Source organism: Sus scrofa, chromosome 8 (assembly GCF_054392235.1).
Source record: "Sus scrofa isolate SSC_HxYL_T2T_F1_AM1 chromosome 8, Sscrofa_HxYL_maternal_Yorkshire_Landrace_v2.0, whole genome shotgun sequence".
NCBI classification, from domain to species: domain Eukaryota; kingdom Metazoa; phylum Chordata; class Mammalia; order Artiodactyla; family Suidae; genus Sus; species Sus scrofa.
Window position 1 is genome coordinate 91517866 of NC_139390.1, and position 22769 is coordinate 91540634.

General features: G+C 38.8%; 1 protein-coding gene across 9 annotated transcripts in view; it reads left to right on the top strand.

Annotated features, from left to right (window-relative positions):
• Positions 1–22769, top strand: part of INPP4B (inositol polyphosphate-4-phosphatase type II B) — a 696813-nt gene that overhangs the window by 250132 nt on the left and 423912 nt on the right. The window contains exon 2 of one of the 9 annotated variants that reach the window (XM_084972781.1): positions 15978–16120. The exons of the other annotated variants lie outside the window; for them this stretch is intronic. The gene's annotated coding sequence lies outside the window, so the exon portion shown is untranslated. The remainder of the gene's footprint in view (positions 1–15977; positions 16121–22769) is intronic. 9 annotated transcript variants of the gene reach the window in all.

The following is a 22769-nucleotide window of genomic DNA, read 5'->3' on the forward strand; positions in this document are numbered from 1 at the left end:
AAAGGATGTTTTCATACAGTTTTAAAACATTTCAGAAATATTTTATAATTTTATACAATATATAATCTGTTAAGATTTTGAGGTAAAAATAACTAAGGACCCATAAAAACCTATGCAGTTTAAACTTTGGGCAATAGTTGAAGATTTAAAGAGGCAAAAATGCCCTGCAATAAGGTGTTCAAACATTACTGAAATTACTGAGCATCATTGGGAGGTGGTTTTTTTTTTTTTTTTTTTTTTAAATGCTGACTCTACAATTGAATTCTAAGATTAAGAAAAAAAGAGCACTTATATTACAATGAAGTAAAATGACCTTTTAGCTACACAGCTTGAAGTTTCACTAATGGATTGAGCTCCATCAGAAAGAGAAGTTCCATTTCATTTTCTGCTTATCATCCACAAATATAATAGATTATAATGCTAAAGGGGAATTAATCGTGTGACAGTGGAAATGAGTTTGCATAAAATTCATTTACTTGAAAATAGAAGCACTCATATTTACCAAATTTGCAGTTAGCTAAAGAAGTGGCGTGGTACTAGCGGAGTTAAACCATAGAACAAAGTGCACCACTAAACTTAATTGGAAACAGCATTTGTGTAGAGATTGAAATAGAAAGATTGAAAATGTGAACAACCGTAATGTACTGTTTTCTCTAAGGATTAATACATTTAAATGTAAGGATATTACACTTTAATTTGTAAGTGTAAACAAGATGCACTTTAAATTTGTACACATGCGTCAATACTTTGAGAGATGAGCTTCCAATGCCCATTTATGTAATATTTAAACCCAACAAGTATGATATTTCCAGAGGTTTTTTTCCACCCAAGATAGTGAGAAAGATACTGTTTTGTGCATGTAAATAGGCATTTTCCCCCTTTCTCTGAACATCTGCTACCTTTTTTTTATTACACAGTCAAACCAATTGATGCTCATTTTGAACAAGGAAAATTTACAGTGTTTACATTGTGTAAAAGACTAATTCATTCCGTGAATTTTCATTGGGATACAGCATCTTATTTCATCATACTGAGTTATGCATATCAGAAGAATGCAATCTAGTTATTATTGATCTGGCCAAATGGCTTTATTGGTTTACAGTATTCCTAATTTGGGAAGGAAATGAGATTCATATGAAATTGGCTATTGTAAAAATGCAAGTATCAAAATGCTATGGCCCTGGATGCCAAGATTAATTTGTAGCCCAAGAAGGGAAAAGTATTTCGTAAAATTAACTCTTCAGTATTTGACTCTGCAATCCTGAATTAAGTTTCAGATACCATCTTAAGCAATTGTTTCATGTGTATTAATGAAGTAAAGGCAAGAAAGAGAATTCAAAGGTTGACAGACATTTACATTTTACATCAGAGATGAGATTCAAAGAATCCGTTAGATGTTCTGGTCAGACAGTTTTCATATATGAAAAATGAGATGATTTATTCATTTTCTGATAAATAGTGCCATGTCCTCCTGTAACGGGGACGAAGGTTTTGATTATTCTTTCAGTCAGGATCTAATCAGGAGATGGAAACCACACATTAATTTGGACAAGGTTGAATGTTGAGAACGATCAACTTGGAGATCCCGCTGTGGGGCAATGGGATTGGCAGCCTCTTGGGAGCACTGGGACGCAGGATCCATCCCCAGCCCGGCTCAGTGGGTTAAGGATCCAGTGTTGCCACAGCTATGGTGTAGGTTGCAACTATGGCTCAGATCTGATCCCTGGCTCAGGAACTCCATACGCCGTGGGGTGGCCGAAGAAGAAAAAAAAAGGAAAAGAAAAAGAATGATCTACTTGAAGGGAGAATTGGAGTGACTAATTTATAGGAAGAGTGGACAAGAGGGGCAACCACTTCCTCCTCTGTTGAGATAGAGGGTTTTCTCTCTCCTTCCTCCAAACCTGAGATCTAGATCTCAGAGAGGGCAAAGCTATGGTCACAGATGATGAGAAGTTGCTGTGGTGCCATGCTGGCAGACCTGGCTGGACATGTGCCCTCTGGAACTGGTGAGGAACCCACATTCTGTTTACAGGAAGGTGTATCCCCAGAAGCACTCTGCTCCTAAATGTCCTGAGAGGTTGGCCAGGAGAGGTCTGCTGGGGGCTGAGGGGTGCTAGCTTCAGTGTCTTCCAGGGGCTGGACCCAGGAGAAGCATTTTATAGCCTTTTTTTTTTTGGTTTTATCATGGCAGCTCCTCCCTAGGCAAGGGATGTCTCTCAGCCAACCTATTAAATATTTTGTAATTCCTATATCCTTTTCAATATTAATTCTTTCCTTTGATCACAAAGTCTCATTTTTCAGCATCTCTCTAAAATTGGCCCCACTAAAGCGACCCAAGTACTCCAGATATTGATCTTTGTCAAATTATTTAACTTCAGTTTTCCCCTCCTAAAGTGAATTTATATATACATATGTATTAATATATGAATTTTTACATATGTTATATAGATAGACTTTACATAAATTTATATTTTATATATATATTATATTCATATCCTTTATATATGTGTGTATATATATTTTACTTTTTAAATTATAGTTGATTAACAACATTGTGCCAATTTCTGCTGAATAGCAGAGTGACTCAATTGTACATATATATATTCTTTTTAAGTATTATTTTCCACCATAGTCTGTCCCAGGAGATTGGATATAGTTCCCTGTGCTATACAGTAGAACCTCACTGCCTATCCATTTTAAATGTAATAGTTTGGGAGTTCCCATCATGGCTCAGCGGAAATGAATCTGACTAGCATCCGTGAGGATGCAGGTTGGATCCCTGGCCTTGCTCAGTGGGTTAAGGATCTAGAGTTGCTGTGCGCTGTGGTGTAGGTCACATACGTAGCTCAGATCTGGCATTGCTGTGGCTGTGGCATAGGCCAGCAGCTGCAGCTCTGGTTTGACCCCTAGCCTGGGAACCTTCATATGCTTTGGGTGCAGCCCTAAAAAGATAAATAAATAAATAAATAAATGTAATAGTTTGCATCTAATAACCCCAAATTCCCAGTCCATCCTGCTCTCTTCCCCCATATATATATATATATATATATATATTAAATATTTTTTTAAGAAGAACATTGAGGTTTTCTGGCCACAAAGCCAATACATATGCAATGAATGTAATTCCTCTATACACACTTACACATACACATATGTGTGTAAAGGAGGAACATGCATTGTCATACATGCATACACACACATACCTTATCATGCATTAAATAAGATGATATATATATATGTATATATGGCAGCAAACCTTATTGCTAACATTCAAAGATATTAAACACATATCAGTGACTTTTATTATCAAGTAAATCTTCCTGTAGACACGCAGACTGTCTCAAACTTCACCTGAATGATAGAAAAATATTTCTGTGCCAAGATTGCCATTGAACTCTAGGACAATTGGGGAAGGCCAACAGAGGAGCGGGAGATCTAATTTGGAAATTTGAAAGATGAGGCTCAGGGTTGCTGGGTTTTTCAACTCAGGTTCAGAATCCTCACACCTGGGATGCCATAGCCACTGAGAGGTATTCTCAGTACTGTCCTATCAGCTCTCCATGCTCGGGCTTCACTGCATCATTCCTTCCTCTTCAGGTAAACGTGATCCCACTCTTGGGAAATATTAAACAGGCTAGGCTCAGTAATTGAAAGGCAAATCTCCTTTTCTTGGGTCTGGGTTTCATTTCTCAAGAGTCTCCACTTACATTTCCATCTGAGATATTCAGGATAAAAGATGATGCAATCATACAGTTTTTTTTTTTTTTCTGATCCTGAACTGATTAAATAATCATGATTTTTTTTTAATTCCATCCCACTTGTATTAAAATAATGATCTGGAGCTTGTCTGGAAATATTACTAGTAGACAGGAGAACTTTAAGGAAAAATATTCATTCCTTAAAAAGTAACGTGAAATATATGAGTCTGTTTTGTAAATATCTTCATTTGTATCATTTAAAAAATTAAATTTCACATATACAATCTGAAAAAGAATGAATATATGTATATGTATAACTGAATTACTTGGCTGTACACTTAAAATTAACACAATATTGTAAGTTAACTATATTCCAGTTAAAAAAAAAAAAAAGTAACTCATAGAGGGACAGAGCATAAAGAACCTAAAGTTGAAATGTTGAAAAAAGTGATAAAAATGTTACCAATTCTATTAAAAAATAACACTTTTGGGGTTCCCGTCGTGGCGCAGTGGTTAACGAATCCGACTAGGAACCATGAGGTTGCGGGTTCGGTCCCTGCCCTTGCTCAGTGGGTTAAGGATCCGGCATTGCCGTGAGCTGTGGTGTAGGTTGCAGACGCGGCTCAGATCCCGCGTTGCTGTGGCTCTGGCATAGGCCGGTGGCTACAGTTCCGATTCAACCCCTGGCCTGGGAGCCTCCATGTGCCGCGGGAGCAGCCCAAGAAATAGCAACAACAACAACAACAACAAAAGACAAAAGACAAAAAAAAAAAAAAAAAAAAAACTTTTTATAGGCACATGTGCAGGGTATAAGTTATTTTAATATTAAAGAAAATGACTGTGTATGTTCTAGAGAAGGTTGAAACCCGCATGGATGTGCTTTGACTCCAAGATTGTCTGGAAATATGTTCTTGGCTAATAAATGGATATAAGTTCAAGGGACCATGTAAAGTAGAAAGCAAAGTGCTCTTTGCTTTCAAGTGGAAGATTGAAATGCTACTGGTCATGAAATCCAGGGGTGCCAAAAATGGAAATTTGTTTTTCTTTACTCTCTATTTCAAGTCTCTGTTCTGCCTCATGGCAGCAAATATGATCATTGCCAGTTCCACATAACCTCTGCTTTAGTTTGAACTCAATCAGTTCTGAATCGTTGCCCCTTTCCTCCCCCCGACTCTAGGCAGCATTTATTTCCTAGAGGGCTTATATCACATTCTGGGACAGAAGAGGGGGCATGGGGACCAATTCCTCATTTAGCCTCTGTACTGACCGTGTGCAAAATTATCTAGCTCTCTGTCGTAAACTTCATTATGGCATCTCCTGATATTTTGCTGCCCAATGAGGACCATATGACCGATGTCCACCGGAAAGCATCCGATGTCACTTTCTGTCCCAATATAGTTGTCCTGGTCCCAAAACCTTATTAGTGCCCTCCCTCCATCACCCTCTCTCTCTCCCTTCCTCCCTCCCTCTTCCCTTTCTCACTCCTAAGATCTACATAATACTTCTTGGAGCACAGAAATATCTGCCTGTGATTCTACAGCATCTTCTGCTGTGGGAAGCTTGTGGGTAGAGGCACCACCAGATGACTTTGTTCCTGATATTCCTCAGAAGTTCCTCCACCCAAGGAAGCATATGTCAGTAAAGTGTAGGGATCTTCATGCCCCAATACCCCCAAGGATTTCAGATAGTATGCTGGGCACAGGTCTCCTCTATATTCAGTTTCCCCACCTATCAGGAGCAAAAGATTAGACAGGGTCAAGAGTTTTTCTCCCTGAAACCTTTTGTTGCTTGTTTTTCCAAATCTTTGTGGGTTTTTGTTTATTTGTTTGTTTTATTCTCAGGTCAGTAATTTTCTATGAACATAGATAGATTCAAACATTTTACAGCTTTTTGTCATAGCAACTCCTCCCTAGGCAAGAGAAGAGAAGTCACTCTATTAAGTGTATCATAATCCCTATTTTTTTTCATGCTTAATCCTTTTCCTTGATCACAAATTCTAATTTTTCAGCATTCCTCTAAAATTTTCTTCACTGATGCAAACTAACTACTTGAGATGTAGTTGGAGAAAATTAAATGAGATGAACAGCCCATGAATTGGGGAGTGCACATATATTAATATAGCCTAATACTGCATTGATGTCACCAGCTGCCTCAAATATTGGCTCATTACAATTTTGGAGAACTAACACCTGTAAATTTTTCCCATATAAATTGCTTCTTTGCTCATACATGTGCTATTGAATATTAGAACACAAACTGGATCAGAATATTAATTGTTAGGTTGCCCACCATGGTATCTTTTAAAATCTTTGGAAAATGTGACTTTTCCAAAGACATTGAATACCTTTTCCGTTTCGTATAACTTGGTGCTACCTGTAAAGAAACTTATCCTCTATGTTTGTACTCAAGTTATTGATTACATAGGACCAGCTCAGGTGTTGCATGAATGCTAGAAACTCATTCCTTCACAAATCGTGTTCTAGTTCAAAAGATACTATTTATTGCTCTGAGCAGTAAGAATTTCATGATCATTTGCTTTATTGTAGAGTCACATAACATACTAGTATTTTTAAAACTCTGAGGCGTCTAGTAGTAAAAAAAAATTTTTTAATGATGAAAACGAGTATATTTTGACAAGGGAGAGTATTTACTTCAGCATATCCACTTATTCAATGATATCTTTTTCTCCCTAGTTTTTTTTTTAACTTTTTTGAATTCTTTTTGTGGTACACTGTTAGCAGGAATATAAACTGGTACAATCTCTCTAGTTTCTTAGCACCATCATTTTGATTAGTGTGGACATTGCCTATCTAATCAAGGCTAGAAGCACATACTCATGTGAATTAGGTCCTGAAATTAAAAGTTGTGCTTAAACAAGTTATGGTGAGGCTAATTGCTCTAGCAAATGACCTCCCAAATCTTTGTGTCTTAAAACAGTCAAAATTTATTGTTTGCGTCACTGCCTCCTGCAGTCGGCGGGCGGATGTGGATGGTGAGAACTCTGTTCCACCCACTCATTCAGGAAGATTGTTACCTTGGATCTGAAGTGCCTCCTTCCTCACCACATAGCCCTGAAGGTCATTGCAGAAGGAGACAGGAGTATGGGGAAGTCCTAACCACCTCAGCCCACCCATCATTCCATCTGACATCCTCTTGGCCAAAACCTGACACAAGGCTAAGACCTAAACAAAAGACGAGACCCAGAGATGTTACCCTCATCTAAGCACTGCTTCCCATCAATGGCTCTACATTGGGAAAGGAGAGAACACATTCTGAATAGTCAGCTAGTCATTTCTGCTCAAATGGAGAGGAGTTTATTGTTATTTTTATAACACAACTCTGACCAGGAAGAGAATTCTACTTAGAAGAAAAATTTGGATAAGCTATTTGAGGCAAAGAGTAAGATGTCAAGCACATACCAAAAACAAAAACAAAAAATCCAAAAACAAAAAACACCCCCAGAATTCTAAAGAGGTCCTTTTGTTTGGCTGATTGTGGAGATGAATTTGCTTAATTTGGGGTAGAAGCTGGGACAGCTGAATTATTCCGACTGATAAGAGAAGAGGGAGACTGACATTCCAAGAAGACCTTTAGGTGTTAGAGGAATAAGGAGGCCTGATAAGTACTGAAGGTGGGCGAGTTCCCTGTGGGGCAGCAGGTTAATGATCCGCATCGGGTGTTGTCCCTGAAGAGGCTAGGGTTCTGCTGTGGGCCAGGAAGCCTTTGCGAATTGGAGAAGTCTTGGGCTAGGAGAGTGGGGTGGGGGTGGGAGTGGAGGAAATGAGGGAGGGATTGAGAGAGACTTTTAGAGAATTTGAAGCAATGTTTAGATGTGCATTTGACACAGAATAAAAATAGAGATGATACAGGACAAAAGCTACGGAATAGAGGCATCAGCATCAGTGTTACACTCTGTAAACATAATTTCAGTGTTATCAAAAATGCGTATTACATGGTACCCATGATTCTTCCTCTCTAATGCCACTTTATCATTAGGGTTCAGTGCAAGAAACAGAAACAGATCTAGTTACTTCAGGCAAAATGGATTTGCTACAGGAATTAAGTGCTTACAACATCTTTAACGGCTGGAGGAGTTGACGTCAGGAAGCCACCCTGAGACATCTGGCATCAAAGCATTTCTACCACCCCAGGCTCCAGAGGAGGAGCTGCTGCTTCCAGAACCACAATGCTGCCCAAGTCACAGCCTCCCCACACCCACCAAGCAAGGGAAGAACTTGGAGTTGAGCGGCTGCTGACACCCACATGTGCTGGAGCCCATCTGCCCCTCACTTTGTCACCATCTCCCTTGCATTTTCCAAATCTCAGGATGAGACATCCCCTTGGCAGAAACTGAACTGTGTCCTGGGACATCAGAGCAAGAGAGCTGATAAAGTTTGGCCTTCCCTGTTCAGTAATTCTGACAAGAAGCAGAACATAGAGGCTGAAAGGGGATCCAGTATCCAGCACAGAGGTTTTATTTTCGTATCCAGTGCCTCTTTTTCTGGAATAGGTCGTTTCATTAAAAGTTTAGTAATTTTTTTTCCTTCTGTACATTATGTTAGTATTTCTAAAAGTTATCTACAAGGCACTAATTCATTTTATCACAAACACAAAGCCTTCTTCTCCCTATCAATTCCGCCTCTTCCCAAGGAACGCTTTAATCAAATATCCTCAGCAGAAGCGCAAAATCTAAAGCAGACTGAGAAGAGGAATGTTAGCACTGGAGCTGGGGAATGGTGTGGACGTTTACTCAGTATGGCTGTTCTCCTCACCAGGCTCTCACAGACTACCTTACTCACTGGTCTCGCAAAATAATAGAGGTTTTGTTCTCACATCGGCAAGACACACGGTGAAAAGGACTAACTTAAGTGAAGGGGAAGGAGGCAGCAGTAATCTGTGTTATTTACTAGATTATTGATCAATTCTTCTGATTTCACTGGTCAGTTCAATCTGTGTAGCTGAGCTCAGCTACTGTGACTCCCATGGAGTCGATCAGCTCTTTGAATTCACCTCATTGATCCACTGGTTTACTTACTACAGATCAATCTTTAAAAGCAGAATTATTCCACCTGATAAAATTCTTCATTCAAATATACTTTGAATCATGTTCTGCTTCAGTAGAGAAAGTTGTTTTTTTTTTTATTGTCCTGTGGATATGCAAAATAAATATCATCTGGCTGTTTTATGGCTTCGCCAGACACTCAGGGGTGACAAGAATGGCAAACATTAGCAGGTGGATGAGCAGCCTTAAGTGGGCCTTGTAGTCTCCACCAGGGATCATCCAGATTTGCTGGTTGGAGAATGAAGGTACAGTTCTGGTCCAGAGCTGTGACTTTAGTGCCAAGATACACAAATGAACATCTCCTCAGCATGCTAGTTGTGTGTATCAGTGTGTGTGTGTTGGGGGTGGGGAGGGGGGCACTTGTAACTTTTTTTAATGCACAAAAAGAGGCCTGAACAAGCTGAGATCAAGTTCATATAATTGCATATAATTTTTAACCTCAGGATGTCTCTCTCAAGCTCCTCCCCACACCTTTTAAGAGCCGAATCTCTTTTTGAGTTTATTGGTAAAGGAATATGTGGTTTGTCACTGTAAAGATTCTTCTGCAGAATCTAAGTTGGAGAAAGTCGTATGTCAATAGGGAAATTACTTTGTTAAAATGGTTCTGGGAAAGTATTTTAAACTTCCTTAACCTGCAACATGGGCCTGTGAATACATCTACTCCTCTTGAATATAGTTAGAATTTCAAAGTGGCTTGTTGACCAAGGTGCAACTTATGCTTCTCAGTGTTTGTAACAAGAGAACTCTTTGAATTCTTTAACATTATATTTAGCATGAGTCATATTTTCTTAAAATGGCATATTCATTCAAGTTTTCCTTTCATGATGGCACAAAGGATCATGATACCTAGTGTTACAGATATTTAGGCAAAATGAATGATAAGTTTGCAGCTCAAATATTTAGCTTCATGGTTGTAGAAATTGCTTTTTATGTATGCTATATATGTATATGATGTGTATATATATATTCACATAAATACAATCTTAATGAATTTACTAGATCTTAGAATATCAATATTTTTTTAAAGTGTCTACCCTGTCAGAGTCTGCAAGAAATTATTTGTAATATATTACCATTTTAATAACCTCCAGATTGCTGGCTGCCCTTCCTGCCATGTGGATTTAACCAATTTAGCAGTCAGGTTGAGCATGTTGGTGTTTAAAAATCATGCTCACTTATGTAAAGATTTAGGAGAATGGTGAAGGATCAAAAGCAAGGTGTGCTTTTTGGTGCCTGTCCTATAAAGGTCATTCATGACGATTGTTTCCTGGAATCCTCAAGCTTAGTTCAGGTTTTTGTTTCTTTGTTTTGTTTTGTTTTTATAACAAAAGTTTTCAAGAAACGTAATACATTTTCTTGAAATAAGAATTTATACATTTTGAACTCTAGCTGACTTTGGTTTTCCTCTGCATTCCGTTTGCAACTAAGATTTGAACAATTCTAGGTAAATTTTGGAATAGTATTAAATATTTCTAGGATACATGTGGTAAAGTATTTTTCATCTTTCCTCTCTCTGTCTCTGTGTGTGTATGTAACCTCTTCTCTCTGAACACTGGTTTACCTCTGTTTTGTTCATTAGGCGACATCTTAGACATATGTCCTCAGCCTTCCTCTGAGGTGTATTCTTTGGTTTCCCTTTAAGGATCTTTCCCACTCATGTTCACGCCTACGTCATATTTCTCCCATTCTCCAGTCGCACCTCGAGAAATCTATGTCTACCCATCACCCGGGACTTGGCAGCTGTCAATGTGAATGGGCTTACTTTGAAAGTTTTCCTTTGCTCTCTATAGATCAATTTATTGTCCTGTTAAGTATGATTACCAAATCATCCCCTATTTCCTATAACCTATACCCGGTAAACTCTTTGAAAATTATTTGGAATTGGCTGGAATGGTGTTGGATGGAGGGTGGGAAGCAGAAGAGGAAAGTCACATTAAAAGAAGGTCAGATTTTGACAGCCACACTCATCCAAGGTCAGCCCTGTTCAAACCCCAGGTGGAGGTATGCTGGGATCTGACCACATATACCAAAGTCCTAGATGACTGCAGCAGATGTGAGAGATGTATTTCATTTCCTTTCTCTCTGGAGTTCAGCACTACCAAGTTCAAGGAGCAACAGAGGGAATTATCATGGAGTATTTTTAAAGATTGGTTTCAGTGTTGAGGAAGTGGCTCATGACTTGACCTGAAGTCTTATACTCAAGCAGTATTTTTGATTTCAATAAAAACATATCTGTGCATAGATAATGATGGTTGTTGACATTTACACATGATCGTGTTCATCAAGCTAAAATAATACTTCCAAAAAAATCACTTAAAAATGTATATTCTAGATTATGAATTTTTTCAAATACTTCTAAACTGATCTGTAAAATTTATCTTGTAGATGTTAATTATTGACCGGTATGATTCATAAGAGTGCACACTATAAACATCAGTTTCAATTCTAAAAATTACATTTAGGTACCATGATTTGGTTGGCTTTTATTTTGTCTTTTGCCTTTCCTAGGGCCGCTCCCGCGGCATATGAAGGTTCCCAGGCTAGGGGTCGAATCAGAGCTGTAGACGCCGGCCTACACCTCAGCCACAGCAATGCGGGATCCGAGCCACATCTGCGAACTACACCACAGCTCATGGCAACGTCGGTCCCCAACCCACTGAGCAAGGCCAGGGATCATGGTTCCTAGTCGGATTGGTAAACCACTGAGCCATGATGGGAACTCCCATGATTTGGTTTTTAATCAGTAGAAGATTTGAGGGAGGATGCCAGGTTTTTTGTTTTGTTTTGTTTTGTTTTTGGTAAAACATCAAATGTGGCCAGACCTTATATTGGGTACTTGGGCCAACACAAAAAACACATTAGGTAAAACAAAACAAAACAAACAAACAAACAACTGTAGCTCATTTCAAATGCACGCGACAAAAGTATTCTCGGCCATCTGCTTTTTAGGGCAGCAACACTGTTTTAAGATCATAATGATAGGAGCACCAGTGAGATAAAAAGTTAACCTTTAGAAATTTCATAAAATAGCAGTTAAATGTCAAACTACAAAAAAAAAAATAGAGTTTTAAAAAATATTTTCACTAAGTAATTTTATATTATTTAATAATTTACATTAAGTTCTTTTTTTTTAGGGTTGTACGCATGGCATATAGAGGTTCCCAGGCTGGGGGAACCTACACCACAGCCACAGCAATGCTGAATCCTTCCTTAACCCACTGAACGACGCCAGCGATCGAACCCGTGTCCTCATGGATACTAGTCAGATTTGTTTCTGCTGAGCCAAGACAGGAACTCCTACATTACATTAAATTCTGTTTTTATCCTCAACACTGTGTTAACTTTGGGAATAAAGAGATTCTTACAGTCTAGCAGGATAGGCAGGCATGTAAACAGTTATCAAAAAAATATATTTTAGGAGTTCCTGCTGTGGCACAGTGGATTAAGAATCTGACTGCAGCGGCTCAGGTCACTGCAGAGGCTTGAGTTTGACCCCCATCCCAGTACAGTGAGTTAAAGGATCCCGCATTACTGCAGCTGCAACATAGGTCACAGCTATGGCTCAGATTTACCCTCTAGCCTGGGAACTACCATATGCCACAGGCATGGCCATAAATTAAAAAAAAAAAAAAAAAGAATATATATAATCATTGATTAATTACATTTTATTGTAGTGGATTTATAATGTTGTGTTAATTTCCTGCTCTACAGCAAAGTGACTCATATATATATATATATATATATACACACACACACACATATCTATCTATCTATTTATATCTCTCTATATCTGTTTTATATCTTTTCCATTGTGTTTTACCTCAGGATGTTGAATATAGTTACCTGTTCTATACAGTAGGACCTTACTGCTTATCTACCCTATATATACTAGTTTGTATCCACTAATTCCACACCCCCTTCCTTCATTAATTTATCTATACTTAATTCTTCTTGGCAGTGATCAGGGTGGGCTCTCAGAAGGAAGTGAACTGCATCTTCAAGTAGGTATAGAGATTTTCTGGCCAAATCAAGCAACTCTAAGAAAAGGAGAATATTTGGAAAATTATAGATGAGAAAGAACATGAGGCATCTGGGAAACTGCACACTTATCAGATGAAATGCAGACTTTTGCAGATGGTATTGGCGATCTCCAAGGCCTCGTTATGTTCTGTGTATCTACTTCCATGACTAGATCTTGTCTTATAACCAGTGGATCGGTGCTACCACAGGTTTCATTTCCTCATTCAGGTGACTTGACTTGCTTCGCTGCTGTTTTTGCTTTGTCTCTCTTCATCATGTTTTCTAAAATCAGGTGGTCTCATGAATCATAACACAGATACAAATGAGGAGAAACCTATTGAACACTGACTCCCAAAAATGTGACTTGGAGTGTGTTTAAAGTTCCCAGAAAGGGATAGGTCACATGGATAGGAACAGAGTTTGCAATGTGAGCAGGTAATGCATTTGAGAGATGAGGAAGGTGAAATTGGAGATTATTTCAGTGATTTTCCCACTTGACCTGGCAGATCCTTACCAGAAGCAGGAGAGAAAATTGATGTCATCTCCCCCAGCCTTGCTTATTATGCCTGCTTAGGGTCAGTTCATTCATAATAGAGGTGTGGGGTCATTAGGGAAGTTCCCAGCTGTCTAGATGCTGAGAGAGCCTCTTCCCATCACACATGGCCTTTCCTAGATCCCTCATGTTCTAAAAGAAGCTCTTTAGGGAAGTGCAGGAAGAGGCAACTTCTAGAAATGCTGGGGCGCACTACTCTACGTGCAGCTGCCACTTCTTTTGGTTTGAAAAAATAACAGTTTTTCTACTTAGAGGGAAATCAAATCCAAAATTGTAGAAAGGCAGAAAATGATGATGATAGATTCTTTTGTTCATTTTCAGGTGGTTAATTATCAGTTGAATTAATTGTCATTTATCTTTTCCGTGCTTAGAAATTGTTCAGTTCCAATTTTTAGAAGTTAAATCAGAAATGCTTTCTGAAGTGGAAAATGGAGGAAAGGAGGGCAGTTAATTCCCGAGGCCCACACAGCAAAGAGAGTGAGCAAATCAGCTAGCATTGTTTAGAGCAATATTAAATTTAAGACTTTGTGAGATTTCATGAACCGAAGTTTGAATGCTTATTTTAATTCTTCTACGGATAATTGGAAATTTAGTTCTATACTATTAATCTGCCAATAATTTTACTTGCCCTTGAAAAGTAGGGCACTGATCCTATAACTCTATAGACATGAGACCTCTTGGTTCTGATGAATCCTTGCTCTTTGGGGAAGGGTGGGGTCAGAGAAGGGCTTAGGTAAACCTAGGAATCTTACTTTCAAGTTTAAAGTTGATACCTGTAGATGAGATTTCCATGGAAAAAGAGTTATGGAGTGGAAAAAAAGGAGATGATTGAGAATTGAACTTAGCTTTTCCCATTATGGCTCAGCAGGTTAAGAACCTGATATAGTGCCTGTGAGGATGCTGGTTAGATCCCTGGCCTCACTCAGTGGGTTAAGGATCCATAGTTGCCGCAAGCTGTGGTGTAGGTGGCAGATGTGGCTTGCATCTCGCCTTGCTGTGGGTATGGTGTAGACTGGCAGCTGCAGCTCTGATTCAACTCCTGGCCCCGGAACTTCTATATGCTGCATGTGCAACCCTAAAAAAGAAAAAGGAAAAAAGGGGAAAAAAAAGAGAGAGAGAGAGAATTGAACTTGGGACATGCCCATACACAAATAATGTATTGATTTTTAGCAATATTATTATTATTGTCTTTTTAGGGCTGCACCCACAGCATGTGGAGTTTCCCAGGATAGGAGTCAAATCGGAGCTGTAGCTGCTGATCTATGATACAGCAACGCCAGATCTGAGTCTTGTGTGTGACCTACACCACAGCTCACAGCAACGCTGGATCCTTAACCCACTGAGTGAAGCCAGGGATCGAACCTATGTCCTCATGGATACTAGTCAGCTTGGTTTCCACTGAGCCACGATGGAACTCCCAACAATATTATTATTATAACAACAGTTGTGATTTATGGAGCCACTGCTATGTGCTGGGCTTTTCGTGTGGATTAGCTCATTTAATCCTCACAACTCTTGAGGTGAGTGATGTGATTAGCCCTGTGTTACAGGTGAGGGAATTGTTATAGATAGTTCAGTTTCTTGTCTTGCGTTTTTTCTTCAGGAATCGAGGATAGCAGCCATGGCAAAGCAAACTGCTCACTTTTGTTACACTGCCATACAGCTGGCTCACATTTATGTCCAGCTTCTCCTTAAAAGAGTCTGGAGATCTGTGTGGGTAAGGAGATAGGTAGTGGGTAGGTTGCCTGAAACACAGAAAGTCCCTGCTTTGAATTTCATTTTTGCTTAAATGGCATGAAAATTGTTGACATTTATCTGGAAGCAAGAGAAACAGATTTACCCTGCTCTGGATATGTGGGTGGACTAAACTCTCCCTCAGCTTTCCTCTGTTCCTGAGTTATTACTTAACTCAAGGGACATCATTAGACAGCAGATGAAAGGTGTGATTCTAGGTACTTGGGGACTTTTGTTGAATCATCAACTGACTCATAATGGTTTCAGTGTTTGGCATTGCTAAGCAAATTATGTGTAAATATAGTCATTTGTACCCTCTCTCAAGACTATATGTACTTCTTGTGATAATGCATGGAAATAGATGTTCTTCAGATATTTTAATGTGAATGTAAGACTGGAAAATAGTACAGAATGAACTCTGACTTCCTCAGGGGATGCATTTGGAGAACAAATGGTATTGTTTTCAGTAACAAGTAAATTGGGCTGTACCTGTGAAAAAGAGTACAGCAAATGCTGTACTTATTCTTAAATAATTCCATAAATGCATACAGTTTTCCTCTCTCAGGTTAAAAAGTTTAAAAGGAAATTTAAGAGAGCTGCAAAGTAAGGAAGTTTAATGAATTGAAATCTGATGACATTCTACAATCCCTGCATCTTTGTGTCTGTTTTATTCTGTGATGCCCATATAAATAAATGGATATATAAATAATGTGTATCATAGTATAAAATTTGAAGTGATTTTTGATGACTTGAGTTTACAAACGTGTGTCACTCATGATGGGCTTGGTTATGCTAGAGAAATGAACAACTTCAACTTGTAAAGGCTTAAATGAACAAGGGCATAATTCTCACTCAAGATGCATATCCACAGTGGGTTGGATGGGGCTCTAATCCATGTCTTTCCAATTAGAGGCCCAAGATGAAGGCATTTCTACCATCTACAGCAATGCCAGTGCAGCAGCTGTGGAAAAGGATTGTTGCAAATTGTGCACCTGCTGTTAGAGCTTCTAAACCAACGAGACACCCATAACTTCTGACATTTCATTGACCAAAGTAAGTTCATGTCATGCCATTCTAATAAATGCAGTCCTCCCATGTGTACAGAAAGGAGGGGAAATGAAAATATTTGATGACTGGCACTGATGATGACCACACTATATTTGGTTCTACCTGCAGATTCAAAGAGGCAAATGTAAGACATTCATGAGTTGTCTTCACAGCTTAAAAAGGATCATGTTCCTGCCATTTCTTTCTTTCTTTCTTTTTTTTTTTTTTTTTTTTTTTAAGGGCAGCAACCATGGCATATGGAGGTTCCCAGGCTAGGAGTTGAATCGGAGCTATCGCTGCCAGATTACACCACAGCTACCACAACACCAGATCTGAACTGCATCTTCGGCCTACGCCACAGCGCACAGCAACGCCGGATCCCCAACCCACTAAGTGAGTCCAGGGATCAAACCTGCATCCTTATGGATGCTAGTCAGATTTGTTTCCGCTGAGCCATGACAGGAACTCCCCCTACCATTTCTATGAACACATCATTTCATTTGTTCAAGCATTTTACAAATGAGGTCAAGGTGAAATTTTTATTACATTTCTTTTTTTTTTTTAATTCTTTTTTTTTTTATAATTTATTTTTTTCCCCACTGTACAGCAAGGGGATCAAGTTACTCTTACATGGATACATTTTTCCCCCCGCCCTTTGTTCTGTTGCAATATGAGTATCTAGACATTGTTCTCAATGCTACTCAGCAGGATCTCCTTGTAAATCTATTCCAAGTTGTGTCTGATAAGCCCAAGCTCCCGATCCCTCCCACTCCCTCCCTCTCCCATCGGGCAGCCACAAGTCTATTCTCCAAGTCCATGATTTTCTTTTCTGTGGAGATGTTCATTTGTGCTGGATATTAGATTCCAATTATAAGTGATATCATATGGTATTTGTCTTTGTCTTTCTGGCTCATTTCACTCAGTATGAGATTCTCTAGTTCCATCCATGTTACTGCAAATGGCATTATGTCATTCTCTTTTATGGCTGAGTAGTATTCCATTGTGTATGTATACATCACATCTTCCGAATCCAATCATCTGTTGATGGACATTTGGGTTGTTTCCATGTCCTGGCTATTGTGAATAGTGCTGCAATGAACATGCGTGCGGGTGCATGTGTCTCTTTTAAGTTTCTAGCCCTGATTCACTTCACTGTGTTTGGAAAAATCAAAGTGATTTTTTTAAGTCTAGTCTTTTAAAAAGTGTAACATGGGAATTGGGTGAGTGATTGAGAATGGATTTCCTCCTACCATGTTCAGGGGGAGTTGTTGGGTCAACTTGGGCTAGAAAGTGAAATATTATTTTTATTATTTGATTTTTTTCAGAAGTATTTTTGTGCATTTTAGCATCCAGGGGAAACTATTTGTTAAGAATTGAGACCAATGGTTGAAAGCTTGTTGTTGAATCTTTAACTCAGGATAGAGATTCAGCAAAAAGCTACCATGTAGTCTTCCTTGAAGGATGCATCAATTTATCCTACACAGGTTTGAGAGCAGACTGTCTTTTGAGCAGAGCCTTATGGTTGCTCCAGAGCAGTGAGAACATTTGTCATGTGTATATATTCATACAATCAAAATTAATCTCCTTTAAATTGTGAGACTGGTGATATATTTAAAACATATTTTGAACATTGACCTCCAAAGATAAAAGGGTGAATAACACAATTACTCTTTTGGACCTGTAATTTTGGACACTGTAGCACTGAAATGATTTTCTGATTCACTTATTTCTTGAGGTTGTGTTTTTGACATGTGTTTCATTTGCTTTCCAAGCCCATTAGTGGCACCTGAACCTCTTTCTTAGAGCTGCTATAAAAATTACCCCTAATGTTACCATTAGCATTTGCAGCTGCTAATGTACAGCAAAACAAAATTGTAAGGTTTTCTGAAAGCCCATGAGGCAGAAGGTCAACCGATGAATGGCCTTTGAGTAAAATCAAAAGATCTGAATTTACTAAGCCTCTTTTCCTCCAAATATCCATTTCCCAATTATAATTGATTATTTAAATTTTTAGATGTCTAAATATATCTTTCACTCAAGTATTTTGTTATATTTCATTTTTACTCTTACTCTTCTTTTATCAAATGTTTCTTTTGATCTGTGAATAATTGATACATACACTTGTTATTCACCAACTAGTTACTGAGTACCTATCTTGCTCTGTAACAGGATGGTGAACTTTGGGTGGTGTGGGTCCCTCCTCACTCTTGAAACTTGCTATCTGGTAAGGAAGATGGCCATTAATCAAATAATTGCATGAAATAAAGTTGCTACCTTCATAAGTGCTATGAGCAAGAAGAACGTGGAATGGATGAGTAGAAGATAAAATGCGGAGATCTGACCTTGATGGGATGGAACAGGATAGTTAGGAAAGTGTTCCTGAAAACATTGAGCAGAATGGCTAGAGACTTGAAGGATAAAGATGAATTAAGGAAAGATGGGACTAATGAATGTCCTGTTGGAGAGGCTGAAAGGGGTTGGGGCTGTGCAAAGATGTTGGCATGGTTGGGAGCAGAGCTAGTCCTGGAAAGAGCGGAGCCAAGAACAATGAGAGCAGAGCGTCCTTGGGCTAAAAGGGATGGAGAGGCCAACTGCAGGCATGTACATGTCTCCAGAAGTTTTTCATTATCTTGTAAACTTTTGGAAAGCTTTGTAAGTTTTTAAGCCAAGGGAAAATACTGTGTGATTTGAGTTTTGCGGAGGATCATTCTGAGTGTTCTGTAGAGACACATCAGAGCTGGATGGGCAAGACTGATGCAGAGATGTGTGGGAGGAGATTGTTATTCCCAGGCTACAGATGGCTCTAGCTTGGACCAGGATGGTGGTGGTGCAATGGGGAAAATGGGTATGTCTAATAATAATCAGAAAATGAAATTAATGTGGTGATAAACTGAAAATAGAAATTGGATATCTATAACAGTTTTCTGATATCTCTTCTCAGTACATCCTGACTCGGGATTTAATGTCTGGCTGTTGAACCAGAAGTAAATTAAAACAAAAATATTACTTATTTAAAATGTCCTCATGCATGAAAAAGCAGATAAATAATGCATGTGTTGAATAGTTCTATTCAGCTTATTCAGTATTTAATATCAGTATTTTTGAAAAGGAACTGAAGAACTGGACTTTGTAGATGGCACTAGAAAATTCTGGTTCCTTTGTGGAGAAACAGGCCACCTCAGACTAGTGACTTGGTTGATTTAGTAGTATCTTTACCCTTAGCCTGAGACTGTGGAATTGACAGCAAATGTGACCTTCACACAGTCTTGTTAAAAAATCTACTCAAGAGAAATTGTATTCTGTTCAGGGAAGGACAGGGCCATTTTACTCAAGTGTGGATTAGATAACAATAAATCATGTTGTAATAATGTTGAAAGCTACATCATCAACTTGGACTCATAAAAGGGAAATTATTTCTCATAGACTGCACAAATGTGCACCAGCAGCTACGTGTGCCAGACTAGCCTAACACCAAGTTTTTGATGCTAGATAAGCATGTTTTGCTTGCGTAAAATTCATCTTTCTTCTAAGTAATATCCCAAGACTTCCCCAAGTCACTGAATTAATAATTTTCCAAGACCTATTCATTCTGGTACAAAAATTTTCCAACTGAAAAGTTGGGTGGAGGTTTCTTTCCCTCCCTTCCTTCCTTCCCTTTTCCCTGCCTTCTTTCCTCCATCTCTCCCTTTCTTCTGGTTTTGAAGAGTGACCACTTTTCTTGGTAATAACTCTTTCACACCCAAATCATCTAAGTCATCAGTGTATCTATTAACTTTATTTTCCAATTATACCCAGAATCTAGACAGTTCTCATTACCTCCATCATTACAGATCTAATCCAAATCAACGTCATCTCCTCCATCTCCTCCTTGTGTTATTTCAGTGACGACCTGACTACTCTTCAGGCTTTTAGCCTTGCCTCCGGGGTTATATTCCCCTAATAGTAGTCAGTGATCCCTTAAAAATGTAACCCATATCCTAATACTCTTAGAAGTAAATGGCACTGTGGCTTCCCGTCTCAGAGGAAGGACTGTGTCCTTGTCACAGTCCTTGCGACATTACCTGATTTGCAGTTTAGTTCTCTCTCACCACATTACCTGATTTGCAGTTTAGTTCTCTCTCACCGACCTCATCCCCTCCTCTTCCACTCCCTGGGCCACACGCTGGTCCCCTTGTGGTCTCTCACACATTCCAAGCATCTACCCACCCAAAGACATCTTCAGTTGCTGTTTTCAATGTCTGGATGTTCTTCCCCCAGATATTGTGATTTCTTCCTTCACTTTATTCAGGGATCTATTTGGTCATTGTTTGACCAGAGAGGCCTTTGCTGACCACCTTGTTTCGTATCACTCCCACTTACTTTCCCCTGCCTTACTTTTCTTTGCGATGCATACCCTTCTCTTAACATACATGTGCATTTGTTTACTTGTTTATCCTGTTTCTCCCTCCTCTAGCTCTCAGAGTTGAATCTGTGAGTGTCATTCAGCTCAGTATACTCAGCATTTACAATAGTGCTTCATACCCAGCGGGGGCTCAATTCTTTTTGGTTTGAGGGGTAAATATTGTTATAATCCATGTTTTCTACAACAGGTGAAGAACTGATTGTCCCCTAGACACTTTGCAAGGAGCACATCCCTGCCAACATTCTGGTCTTAGGATTTCTGATCTCTAGCTCTGTGACAAAATACACATGCATTGTTTTAAGGCACTGTGTCTGTGGTAATTTGTTTTGATAGCAATAGGAAATTAATGAGTCTCATGAATTAAGATGCAGCCTCACAATCCTTTTTTTTTTTTTTTTTTGGTCTTTTTAGGGCCACACTGGAGGCATATGGATGTTCCCAGGCAAGGGGTCTAATTGGAGCTATAGCTGCTGGCCCATGCCATAGCCACAGCAATGCCAGATCCAAGCCGTGCCTGCGACCTACACCCCAGCTTATGGCAACACTGGATTCTTAACCCACTGAGCGAGTCCAGGGGTCAAACCTGCATCCTCATGGATGCTACTTGGATTCGTTTCCACTGAGCCACGACTGCAACTCCCCACAGTCCTTTTGAACTCAGTGCTCCTGCTGTCTATGGGTTGGAGTTGATATAGGTGGTGGTTATTAGTATCAGTCACTACATATTTCTGGATTTTCTTTTGGGAATATGGCAGAATTGTGTTCTTCTGGTGGTGTGAATTAGGTGTGGCCATGTGGCTTTCTTAGGAAGATAACTATCAGGTAGGAGTCCTGTATATAACTTCCAGTAAAGCTTTATAAGCATTTGAAAATGTTTCCATATTCTTGCTTTTCTTGTTATTTGAGTGTAGAATCTCAATGAGACAGACTCTCTAGGAGCCTGGTTTCCTGAGGAAACAATGAGCACATTCCCTCAGCCAACACCAGTGGACTTTAGTGTGAATAAGAAATCACTGTGTTCAAGCTGCTGAGATTCTGGGGTTATGGTTCAAACAGCAAAATCTGGTCCAGTAGTTCTCAAGAATCTTGATCTTAGAATCCTTTTACACTCTTAGAATACATAAAATAACTTTTGCTCATGTGGATTATACCTCTCACTACTTATCATGCTGGGAAATGAAAAATAAATTATTAAACGATTCGTTAAAAGTAACAGTAATAAACCAACTTCATGTCCACATAAAATATGTTTAAAGAAAAGCTATATTTTTCAGAAAAAAAATGGTTTCATGAGGAGAAGTAGTCTTTTATACGTATTTGTAAATATTTCCAATGCCTGGCTTGATAGAAGTTGGCCAGATTCTCATATCTGCCTCCACAGCAGTAAAACTGTTGCCATTTGTTGTTGTGGTTGAAGCATATGGAAAAAATCCAGGCTCGCATAGCTACATGGCTGCAAATGAAGAAATATTTTAATGCCCTTTTGTGAATCTTCTTTGACACTGCACTAGAAATCTGTAAATAGTAGTCTCTTAAAGGTTAATTGCAAGGTGTAACTGAAAATATATGAATGAACTTTTTATATTATCACCTGAGATCCTGCGCTTTAAATGGATACCTTTAAATGGATATTCCATGATTGCATAAAAGCCTCCAATGGTCATTTGAAAAACACTGGCTCACTGAGTTTCACAGCTCTTTTAAATTTTAACACATTTCATTATCCAGTATCGAACCTAGTGTTCTTTAAAATTGCTGCCAGAATCTTTAGAAAAGATATTTTGTTTTGAGAAACTGGTGAGACATTGTTGCCAGACACATTTTTTTCCAAAATTCTAGCACTTGTTTAAATATTCAAGTTCTATTGCATATTGAATTGTTTGTTCATTTTAAAGAAATTTTCAATTCTGCAAATATCTAAAAAATACCTAAGCCTGAATCATTAAAGTTTTTTTTTTTTTTTTTTTTTTTTTTTTTTTTTGGTAATGATTCTTCCAAGAAAAAATGGTTTGTAATTAAAAAGAGAGGCTATTTCATTTTGGACACACAGAGTTACATAAGTGCTTTTCATAGGGATGACCATTGTGGACAGCAGCTTCTGACTTGGCTTTTGATGATCTCCAGCCATTGGGATCCATGCTCTTATGTAATTCTCTTCACTCAAGTGTGGGAGGATTATCAACTGCTTATAACAAATAGAATATGGCAAAAGTGAGGAGGTGTCACTTCTGTGATTGGATCGTAAAAGACTGT